Source organism: Giraffa tippelskirchi, chromosome 4 (genome assembly GCF_054371585.1).
Source record: "Giraffa tippelskirchi isolate mGirTip1 chromosome 4, T2T-mGirTip1v1.2.pri, whole genome shotgun sequence".
In the NCBI taxonomy this organism is placed as follows: Eukaryota; Metazoa; Chordata; class Mammalia; order Artiodactyla; family Giraffidae; genus Giraffa; species Giraffa tippelskirchi.
The window spans coordinates 208,626,595-208,634,872 of NC_137278.1; positions in this window are offsets into that span (position 1 = coordinate 208,626,595).

An 8,278-nucleotide genomic window follows, 5' to 3' on the forward strand; every position below is an offset into this window, starting at 1 on the left:
TAGAGACAAAGAAGGGATTCAGATTCAGTTTATCGGACTCCAAACTCCATTCCTCTCTAAAAGCCTGTGTCAGAAGAGATGTGGACAAACTGGATTTATGGGGATCCTGACACCACCTTCGGCGTGGACGGTGGACCGAGGGCAGCCTATGCCCCTAGGCCCTCTTGCACCTGCAGGAATCAGCATCCACGTACGTGTCTCCTCCAAGTCCCGCCCAGGCTTCCTCCCATCTTCTTAGGCATCCCATTCATGCCCTAGGTCATCTCAGCAGCCAGAACCCTGGCACCGGCCACACTCTCAGCCCTGCAGTGGGATTGTAGCATGGCCGGTGTCTGGTAACTCGAGCATGTCCAACTCTCGAACCTTCGGGAACTCCCAGCATCTGTGAGGCCACTCGTTTGGGGCACTCGTCCACTAAAGCCAACCAGGTCTGGACCAGCCTGTCACATCTTGGCGGAAAGAGGAAGAGCCTGTGTAGGACTGTCCTGGAGTCAGGTCCAGGGATGAGGAGGGTGGGGGGACATCTGAGCAGCTCTCGGTCCCTGGGCAGGGAAGGGGAGGGTGCCTGGAGTCTGATCACAGGAACAGACGCCTCAGTGCGTTAAGGAGGTGGGGGGAATGGAAGGGCTACACAGGTTCTGGTTCCCATCTGCCGCTCTCAGGGCAAGGCTGCAGGAGCCAGGAAGTTCTGAGCCCAGGCCCTGGGAGACACAGGTTTCCAGGAGACTCTTCCTTCCTGAGGACTGGGTGGAGTGGGGTGGGAAGATGTAGCGCTGGGTCATTCTGGGAAAGGGCCTTCCCCACGCTCCTGATAGAGTTAGGGTGAGAGGTGCCATTGGTGAACAGAGCCAAGCCTCCTACTGTCGATTGGCTCTCAGATGAGCACATGACCCAAGCTGGCCAATCAGATCTTCCTGACGGAGGGCAGCGGCGCATAGGAAAGGGCAGAGGAGAGGTGGTGAGGTCCTCAGCCGTGGGGCAGAAAAGCAGAGGGGGAAAAAGGAAGGGAGTCCAGGTCCTGTCTGATTCAGAGAGCCAGAGGGGCCGGGTCTGAACTTCACCTGGCCAGGAGCTAGCTGCCTGAGTCACTACCACATGCCAAGCCTCAGTTTCTGCATCTGCAAAGTGGAGCCAGGAATCCCTGCTCAGCTGCTTGGCTCCCCAGTGGCAGTGAGGAGCCTGGAGGTGTTGGGGGCAGAAGGGCTTTGCAACTGTGAAGTTCTGCGTACCTGTAGGAGACCTTCTCATCAAACATCCTTAAAGGTAACGATGGTGATAATGATAACTGTTGCCACTATCAAGCCACACGAATGCCCTCCTGTAGCCAGGCATCTTTTCAGTTCTGCATTTCCTTTTCTTCTCCTTTGTGGGACATTCGGTAGAGACAGTTCTTTATATTACACACGAGCCTAATTTTTCACATTTTATATCATGCTCCAGGGTGGGCACCTGATGGACAGAAAAGTCTCCCATTATTCTTGCAAAGCAATTCTGACAGCACCCAGTGTCAGCTGCGTTAGGTTCCAGAAGGTCTCATATCACAATATTCTCCCAGAAGGCTGTGTCTGCTTTGAATGAAGGGAAATTACTCCAACATTCAGAGCAGCGCCATGGCACGTGGCAGGAGCACCTGGGTCCCCTGGCGTCCTGGAGGGACCAGTGTTAAGGCTGAACTTCTTCATCCCGGAAGTGGAATGAGACAGAAACAGACTCTTGAATGATGTTTGAAGTCGTAAGAGAGAAATGGAACCATTGCAGAGCTTTTATAACATGGCCTAAGGGAAGTCTTCGGAGAAGGCAATGGCACCCCACTCCAGTACTCTTGCCTGGAAAATCCCATGGACGGAGGAGCCTGGTAGGCTACAGTCCATGGTATCGCTAAGAGTCAGACACGACTGAGCGACTTCACTTTCCCTTTTCCCTTTCATGCACTGGAGAAGGAAATGGCAATCCACGCCAGTATTCTTGCCTGGAGAATCCCAGGGACGGCACAGCCTGGTGGGCTGCTGTCTATGGGGTTGCACAGAGTCGGACACGACTGAAGCGACTTAGCAAGGGAAGTCTGGTGACAGTCACTGTGACTTCTTGTAATTACATTACTCTGTTGGCGATCTGTTATGGGCCAGTAATGCCTCTGTAATGGTCCCCCGACACACACACACCCACCCACCCACACACACACAAGCTTCACCCTCAACCCCTCTGCCAGGCCAGCTCAGGTGCATCTTCTGCCAAGAGGCCTCTGGCCGGCCTCAACCCCCGGGCTGGTCCTCTGCTCCCACCACCTACAGTGTGATCTCCTGTCTGGTGCTCTTTCTGTTCTAGCATATACCCACAACTCTGCATGAAAGGCTCTCTTCCCCTGACATCCTAGATCTGTGACTCTCACTTTTAAAGAAAACTTACTATATAATTTTTTAAAAGGCACTAGAGTACAGAGAAGTGAAGTGAAGTGAAAGTCACTCAGTCGTGTCCAACTCTTTGCAACCCCATGGATTATACAGTCCATGGAATTCTCCAGGCCAGAATACTGGAGTGGGCAGCCTTTCCCTTCTCCAGGGCATCTTCCCAACCCAGGAATCGAATCCAGCTCTCCCGCATGGCAGGCAGATTCTTTGCCAGATGAGCCACCAGGGAAGCCCAGAGTACAAAGCCTCTCGTCCCATCACCCAGCTTCAACAGTTACTGATTCTCTGCCATCTTCTTTCATCTCCCCCTCACCTGCCAACTCCTCTTATTTTGCAGGAGTATTTTTTAAAATAAACTTTATTTTTAGAGCAATTTTATATTGGCAGAAAAATTGTGAAGATAGCACAGTTACTGCATACCCTCCCCCAGTTTCTCCATTTTAATAGTTTACTTTCATGTGGTACATTTGTTACAGTTAATGGACCCATGTTGTTCAGTTGCTCAGTCGTGCCTGACTCTTTGTGACCCCATGAACTGCAACACTCCAGGCCTCCCTGTCCCACACCATCTCCCGGAGTTTGCCCAAGTTCACGTCCATTGCATCAGTGATGCTGTCCAGCCATCTCATCTTCTGACGCCCTCTTCTCCTTCTGCCCTCGGTCTTTGCCAGCATCAGGGAAAGATAATGAACCCATATTAGACACACTATTATTAACTAAAATACATCCTTTTTTCTGGCTTCCTTAGTTCATACCTGAGGCCCATTTACTGTCCCGGAACCCCACCCAGGATCCCGTATGTAGTCATCCTGTCTCCTTAGCTCCTCTGGGCTGTGGCGGTTTCTCAGCCTTGCCTGGTTTTCGATGGCCTTGGCGCTATTGAGGAGGACTGAGCAGGGGGTTTGTAGGAGGCCCCTCTGTTAGGGTTCATCTGATGCTTTTCCTGCGATTAGACTGGGTTCATGGGTGTTGGGGGGATGACAACAGAGGTGAAGTGCCCATCGCATCCCATCACATGTTGGCACGTGTGACATGACCGATCCCTGTGACACTGACCGTGGTTACCTGGCAGACACGTGCCTGTCTGGCTTCCCCACCGTAAAGTCACCCCCCCCTCCCCTCACCAGCTCTGAACTCTGGGACGAGCTCACTGCGCCAGCTCAGCCTGAAGGACTTGCTCTCCAGCATCCTGCGGGCAGGAAGACTTTCAAGCAAATCCCAGACATCATGTCGCTACATGTTTCAAAATCTTCGATACTTTCAAAATATACATTTCTAAAGATAAGGACTTTTTACCACCACACCCATTATACCTAACAATGAGTCCTTAATATTTTCTAATAAGTGGCTTATATTTCTAATTCAGCTCAACAAGCATTTAGTAAGATAGGTATAAGGACCCCAGGAGGGATACAAAGATAAGGAAGATGCAACCCCTGCTCCCTGGGATGGGGGCAAAATAGAAAGAAGTTATTTCCTTAACGCTTGTGGCTCAGCTGGGAAACAATCCCGCCTGCAATGCAGGACACCTGGGTTCCATCCCTGGGTTGGGAAGATCCCCTGGAGAAGGGAAAGGCTACCCACTCCAGTATTCTGGCCTGGAGATTCCATGGATTGTATAGTCCATGGGGTCACAAAGAGTCGGACATGACTGAGCGACTTTTACTTCACATTTCCTTAACAGGAGGAACTTGTCATTCACCAAAGGATTCACTTTGGGACTGCTTTACAAAACCAGCCTCCCCTTTGGGCTCCTGGTTTACCAAACAGTACACTTGTCCCTTTTGATCCTTCAAGTCTCAGCCCAAACGTGCCTCCCAGAGTTGAGGCTTCTCTTGGACGCCAACCACCCAGGGCCCAGACTCCCTCCTACAACACGGGATTCTTTCTTTTAAAATTTAATTAATTTTTTACAAACGAACAAATTATTTATTTATTTATTTGGCTACACCAGGTCTTAGGTGCAGCACACGGGATCTTTAATTGCAGCATGTGAATTCTTCATTGTGACTTGAGGGACCTAGTCCCTGACCAGGGATTGAACCCCAGCCCCCTGCACTGGAAGCTCAGAGTCTTAGCCACTGGACCACCAGGGAAGTTCCTACAATACATATTTCAAACGCACACCCCAAATGGTCCCAGGGCTACCTGACCTGGGGCTCCAGATGTGGTCACCTGGTTCCGAGCAGGGCTTTGGGCCACTCCTAGGCCAGGTGGTCAGAGCCAGGAACGATAGCCCAGGTAAGAGGAGTAAGGGGAATAGCATGATTGGGAGCCCCTGTGCCCCGGCCCCAAGGCTGGATGGAGTAGGGAGGCTGGAGGGCAGGGAGGAGGCTGGGCAAAGGCCAGCCGGAGGGAAGGACAACTCCCCACCCCCACCCCGCCTCTGTTTGGTGAATGAAATCAAGTTTAAAGTTAGAAGGTCCCATTTACGTATGTGCAGGCAATTGAACAGTGTCCCCCAAAAGATGTGTTCAAGTCTTAACACCAAGTCCCTGGAAATGTGCCCTTCTTTGGAAACAGAATCTTGGCAGGTGTGATCAAGTTGAGACTCTCAGGATGAGTGCATCTTGGATTTGGGGTGGGCTCTGAATCCAATGACTGGGGACTTCCTTGCTGGTCCAGTGGTTAAGACTCCACACTTCACTGCAGGGGGTGTGGGTGTGATTCCTGGTCTGGAACAAAGGTCCTGCATGCCTTGAGGCGTGGTCAAAGGATTAAAATAAAAATCCAGTGACTTATAAAGATAAGAAAGGGAAAGCTGACACACAGGAGAAGGCCTGGTGAAAATGGGGGAGGAGGTTGGAAGGAGGAGTCTCCAGGCCAGAGATTGCTGACGGTGACCAAAGCCGGGAAGAGGAGGCCCCTGGAGACTCCAAAGGGAGCCAGCCCCACCCACACCCTGATTTGTGACCACCAGCCTCCAACTGTGAGATGATAGATCTTTGTCATGTTGAGTCTCTAAGTTTGTGTTAATTTCTTGCAGCAGGCCTAGAAAACTGGTGTGTGTGTGTGTGTGTGTACACGTACATATATGTATGTGTGCACATGTGTGCTAAGTCACTTCAGTCATGTGCAACTCTTTACAACCCCCTGGACTGCAGCCCGCCAGGCTCCTCTGTCCGTGGGATTCTCCAGGCAAGAGTACTGGAGTGGGGTACTACACCCTCCTCCAGGGGATCTTTCCTACCCAGGGATGGAACCCATGTCTTTATGTCTCCTAGCTTGGCACAGGAGGATTCTTTACCACTAGTGCCACCTTGGAAGCCCATCTGTATGTATGAAAGTAAAAGTGTTATTCACTCAGTCGTGTCCGACTCTTTGTGACCCCATGGACTGTAGCCCACCAGGCTCCTCTGTCCTGTCCATGAAATTCTCTAGGCAAGAACACTGGAGTGAGTTGCCATTCCCTTCTCCAGGGTATCTTCCCGACCCAGGGATCAAACCCATGTCTCCCATATTGCAGGCAGATTCTTTACCATCTGAGCCACCAGGAAACCCCAATATATATTTTTTAATTCCTGCTCAGTAACTTATGTCTTCCCAGGTGGCCCTAATGGTAAAGAACCTGCCTGCCAATGCAGAAAATGTAAGATACCCGCGTTCCATCCCTGGGTCGGGAAGATCCCCTAGAGAAGAGAATGGCACCCACTCCAGTATTCTTGCCTGGAGAATCCCCATGGACAGAGGAGCAGGCTACAGTTCATGGGGTTACAAAGAGTCGGACACAACTGAGCGACTTAGCATGCAGTATATATGGTTTATTGCTTTCTTGGAGAGCGCAGATAGTGAATGAATACTGTTACAGTTGATTTGCAAATTACGGCCCGCTGGAGTGGAGATGCGTGCTCCCTTGGTCTTGAGCAGACCAGCCCCATCAGGACGGCCTGTTTCCCTGGGAATTGGCGCCAGAAGGGCAGCGCGGAGCACAGGAATCATCACTTCGACATGACGGTCCACCAAAGTCCAGCATCCTGAGCGACAGCAGGTGGCACTAAAGACCGAAGTGCCTCTGCGTTCCCTTTGGACAATTCCACCATGATTCACGGTGTCCACTGCAAGTTCAAGGTGTCACTGTTCAATTATTAAACATGACGGGGCGTTTGGAGGCTCTGACGCACGGTGGTAAGTGGTTTGTCTTTAACACAGCCGCCTTATTAATGTGTGTGGCAGCTCCTGCATGAATCAGTGTCATTTAACTAGGCAATGGCATTGTAATCACCCATGAAATTATGCATAGGAAGGTCAATGGGACAAGTCGGACTGAAGTGATTGCTTTGATGATTAAAGCCTCCTGGACTTGGTCTCCCTGCTGATAAATGTCCCTCTGGCTTGTTCCCTGCTGATTTTCTGCAGAAACTCAAGAGTCCAGTGCTATGATTCTGTGAGCCACCTTCCGGGTGGTGCCACGTGAAATGAACACAGGTCTCTTCCTAGTTCGAGTTGGTCAATAGACCATCCTAACTCCTATTTCTCCAACTGCCCTGACCTCCAGTCCTGCTTCTTCCTGGTAATTTATTCCTTCAGAGTAAAATACACTTGACCGCAACTCCTCCACCTCCTTGGAGAGACCCTGAAACACCTGGTCCCATTCCTTCCATCTACTCTCTTTAATTTATCGATTGATTCATCCAGGTACCTCTTTTCACTCCCCTCCCATTAGTGAATCATTTTACCTGAGTCTCCTCCCCTCTCTGTCTAAGCCTCCACATAGCTGTCAGATCATCTTTTGAAAAAACCGGCTTGGATGGGAGCTCCTCCTGGTCTCCAGTCCTTCAGGGCCTCTGACACCAATCTCGTGGTACAGCTACGGGACCCTTTACCTTTGGGCCACACTCTTACTGCCCACCACTCCCACCATCCACTCCACACAGGGTCCAGACACGCAGAACTCTGTAACTTCGGACACGCAGGCCTCTGAGCCTCTGCACATGGGGATCCGTTCACCTGGAATCACCGCCCCCCGCCCTTCTCTGCAAGGTGAACTTCTCCTGACCCTACACAGCCCAGCATGGGATGCCAACTGCTCTAGGTACACATCCAGAAGGGTCAAAGGCAGGGACCAGACAGGTATCTGTAGATACGTGTTCAGAGCAGCACTGCTCATAATCTGCCAAAAGGTGGAGACAACCCAAGTGTCATCAGCAGATGAATGGACAAACCAAATGCGGTCTGCCCATACAATGGGACATTATTCATAGCGGAGAGTGAAATTTTGGTACATGCTGCAACATGGAAAGACCTTAAAAACAGTATGCTTAATGAAATGAGCCAGACGCAGGACAAATATTATATGATTCTATTAATAAGAGGTCCCTAGGGACTTCCCTGGTTGTCCAGTGGTTAAGACTTCACCTTCCAATGCAGGGGGTTCGGGTTTGATCCAGGGTCAGGGAACTAGATCCCACATGACCTACAGTCAAATATATATATATATGTATATGTGTATGTATACATATGTATATGTATATATATATAAAGCAGAAGTAATACTGTAACAAATTCAATGAAGACTTTAAAAATGGTTCACATCAAAAAAAATAGAATCTTAAGAACAACCTTAATAAAAGTTCACTCGTGTGTCAGGTGGGGCACCTGCCGGGCAGCTATGGGCCTCTCCCAGGACCGAGTTGGGCACAGAACAGGCTCTCAGGAAGTGTTTATGGGATGGAAAATATAAAAACATTGTGTTCTGAACTGAACTGTGTCCTCCCAGATCCATACGTTGAAGCCCTAACCTCCAACATGACTGTTTTTGAAGATGGGTCCTCTGAGGAAGTGATGAAGACTGAAGGAGGTCCTAAGGGCGGGGCCCTGGTCTGATAGGGTCAGTGTCCTTGGAAGAAGAACAGGAGGACCCAGAGCTCTGT